Source organism: Acomys russatus, chromosome 5, assembly GCF_903995435.1.
Source record: "Acomys russatus chromosome 5, mAcoRus1.1, whole genome shotgun sequence".
NCBI lineage: Eukaryota > Metazoa > Chordata > Mammalia > Rodentia > Muridae > Acomys > Acomys russatus.
The window spans coordinates 66,428,264-66,431,519 of record NC_067141.1 but is presented as its reverse complement, the minus strand read 5'-3'; the positions used below and the strand labels follow the sequence as shown (position 1 = coordinate 66,431,519).

Here is a 3,256-nt window from a genome sequence, read left to right as displayed (position 1 = left end):
CTCAGCCGTGTGGTTCTGGCTGTAGAGTCAAAAATAGAAAAAAGAGCTATGGAATCTCCCTCTGTGACGAAGGCAAGCCACGGAGGCCAGGCATGTGTCAGGGTGTCCTGCTTGGGGGCCTAGAGGGGCCATTGTATGAAGCTGTGAAGGTGAATCCTGGATTGCATTGGAGACCCTGAAATGTGGGAGATGCCAAAGCTGTGGGATACCTGCTGAGAACTGCTTAACAGGGAGTAGATCCAGCCCAAGAAAGAAAGGTGTTGCAGTCAACAACACTGAAAGGAGTTGGAGATCTGAAGAGCATTTTGACCTTCGACCTGGAGATGCAGAGTTTGGAGTTTGCCGAGCTGGTTTCCTGTCTTGCTTTGGTCCAGCGTTTCTCCACTATCCTCCCTTCCCTCTTTCTTGGGAGGGTGATGTGTATCCTGCGCCACTGCATGTTGGAAGGATGTGATCTGCTTTTTCCTTTTGATTTTACAGGGGATTATAGTTAAGAGATCTTGAACTTGGGACTTTTAAACAAGTTTGAGACTGTGATAGACTATGGGGACTTTTGAAGTTGGACTAAATACATTTTGCATTATGATACGACTACAGGCCTATAGAGGCCAGGGGGCGGAATGTGGTGGTTTGAATAAAAATGGCCCCCACAGGACCATAGGGAGTGACACTATTAGGTGTGGCTTTGTTGGGGGAAGTGTGTCACTAGGATTGGGCTTTGAGTCTCAGATACTCAAGTCATGCTCAGTGTGGGAGTCTCCCTAAGGCCTTAGGACCAAGATGTCGAACTCTCAGCTGGCTCTCCAGCACCATGTTTCCCTGCACACTGTCATCCTTCCTGCCATGACGATAATGGACTAAGCCTCTGAACTTGTAAGGCAGCCCCAGTGAAATGTTTTCCTTTTTGAGAGTTGCCTTGCTGGGGCTGGAGAGATGGCTTAGAGGTTAAGAACACCATCTGCTCTTCCGAAGGCCCTGAGTTCAATTCGCAACAACCACACGGTGGCTTACAACCACCGGTAATGAGATCTGGTGCTTCTTGTGGTGGGTGGGCACACGGGTTGCTGAGAGGTAGAGGCAGGCGATCTCTGTGAGTTCGAGGCCAGCCTGGTCTACAATGAGAGTCCAGGATAGCGAGGGCTCTGTTACACAGAGAAACCCTGTCTCAGAAAAAAATAAATAAAATGAGAGTTGCCTTGATCATAGATCATGGTGTTTCTTCATAGCAAATAAGACCCTAACTAAGACATAGTCCCTTCCCAGCACTCAGGAGGCAGAGGCAGGCGGATCACTGTGAGTTCGAGGCTAGCCTGGTCTACAAAGTGAGTCTAGGACAGCCAAGGCTAACACAGAGAAACCTTGTCTCAAAAAAACAAAACAGGGGCTGGAGAGATGGCTCAGAGGTTAAGAGCACTGGCTGCTCTTCCAGGGGTCATGAGTTCAAGTCCCAGCAACCACGTGGTGGCTCACAACCATCTGGTGGGTAGGTGTACATGCAGGCAGAATACTGTATGCGTCATAAACAAATCATTAAAAAAGGACATATTTCATTAAAAAAATACAAAACAAAACAAAACAGAAAAATAAATAAATAGAGGACATAGTCCCACCTTATCCCCTTTTAGACAGCTCTAGTTGGTGTCCAGTTCCTGTAACCCTGAGTCCTAATGAAGACCTGCACTGTGCCTGTTTCAGGAAGGAAGATTACTCAGGTTGATTACTCACCTTTTGCAGATTACTGACTTATGACAACACATCTCAGCCAGCCCAGGTCATCAGATGTTCAACCCTTCTCCACCTATGTTACCTGTGGGGCATAAAATGAGCCAACTTTGGGGAGATATGCTTTATAAAAGGGGGGGCTGTGTTGAAGTCACACTTGACCTTGAGCTCGTGAGTGTCTCAAATATTTTACCTGAAAAACGAACAAACTCATGGGTTCAAATAGAACAAGGCTCTAATTTCAAAGATATTTCTGAAGAGAGAAATGAAAGAAAATGGAAGAGAATGGAGTGAAAACAAATGAAACAAACAAACGAAACAAAACCCATTGTTTAATTTGTTAGCTTCAGGCTATATTAAAAAAAAAAAAAAAAAAGCTGGGCCTCGGTGGCGCACAACTTTAATCCTAGCGCTCGGGAGGCAGAGGCAGGTGGTGGATCCCTGTGAGTTCGAGGCCAGCCCAGTCTACAATGTGAGTCCAGGACAGTCAAGGCTACACAGAGAGACCTTGTCTCGAAAAAGCAAAAAACAAAACAAAACAAAAAATCCCAAAACAACAACAGCAACAAAAACCAACCAACCAAACAAACAAAAAGGTGCTTGCTTTGGCAGCACATATACTAAAATTGGAACGATACAGAGAAGAATAGCATGGCCCCTGCGCAGGGATGACATGCAAATTTGTGAAGCATTTAAAAAAGAAAGAAAGAAAGAAAGAAAGAAAGACCAGGCAGTAGCACAAGCTTATAATCCCAGCACTGGAGGAGACAGAGGCTATCCTGGTCTACAAAGTGAGTCCAAGGCAGCCAAGGCTACACAGAGAAACTCTGTCTTGAGAAAGAAAAAAAGAAAAGAAAGAGAAAATTTCCCCCAATGGATTCTCTCTCTCTCTCTCTCTCTCTCTCTCTCTCTCTCTCTCTCTCTCTCATTATTCAATTTCTGGCTTCTGGAAAATCTGGATTTTGAAAATGAAAATCTAGGGTTGTTTGTGGTTAAAACAGAAATATACAGGATGATATTTTAGACCAAGAGGATGCTGGGAATTCACCTGTGTTAGTGAATTGCTATGATGAAACACCATGACCAAAAGCAACTTGAGGAAAGGGTTTATTTTGCTGATGCTTCCACGTCATAGTTCACCACTGAAGGAAGTTTGTACAGGAACTCAAACAGGGCAGGAACCTGAAGGCAGGAGCTGATGTAGAAGCCATGGAGGGGTGCTGCTTACAGGCTTGCTCTCCATAGCTCCTTCAGCCTGCTTCCTTTTAGAGCCCAGAACAACCAGCCCAGGGAAAGCCCCACCCACAATGGGATGGGCCCTCCCCCACCAATTGCCAATCAAGAAAATGCCCTACCATCAGATCTGATGGAGGCGTTTTTTCTCAATTGAGGTTCCTTCCCTTTCGATGACTCTAGACAGTATGGAACCGTCCAAGCCTTCATTTCTGATGGCCTGAACACATAATGTGTTGGTCTGGGGACCAGATGTCTGGGCAGGATTAGGGGTGCTGCCTACAGTTACACAAGGTTTTTC

The 3,256-nt window shown here is 45.6% G+C and overlaps 1 non-coding gene across 1 annotated transcript; it reads left to right on the top strand.

Moving 5' to 3' along the window:
* The first annotated feature begins 2,318 nt into the window (after positions 1–2,318).
* LOC127190257 (U6 spliceosomal RNA) lies at positions 2,319–2,425 on the top strand. Its single transcript, XR_007830754.1, has one exon. It is a non-coding gene; the product is annotated as a U6 spliceosomal RNA (small nuclear RNA).
* The last annotated feature ends 831 nt before the right edge of the window (positions 2,426–3,256 follow it).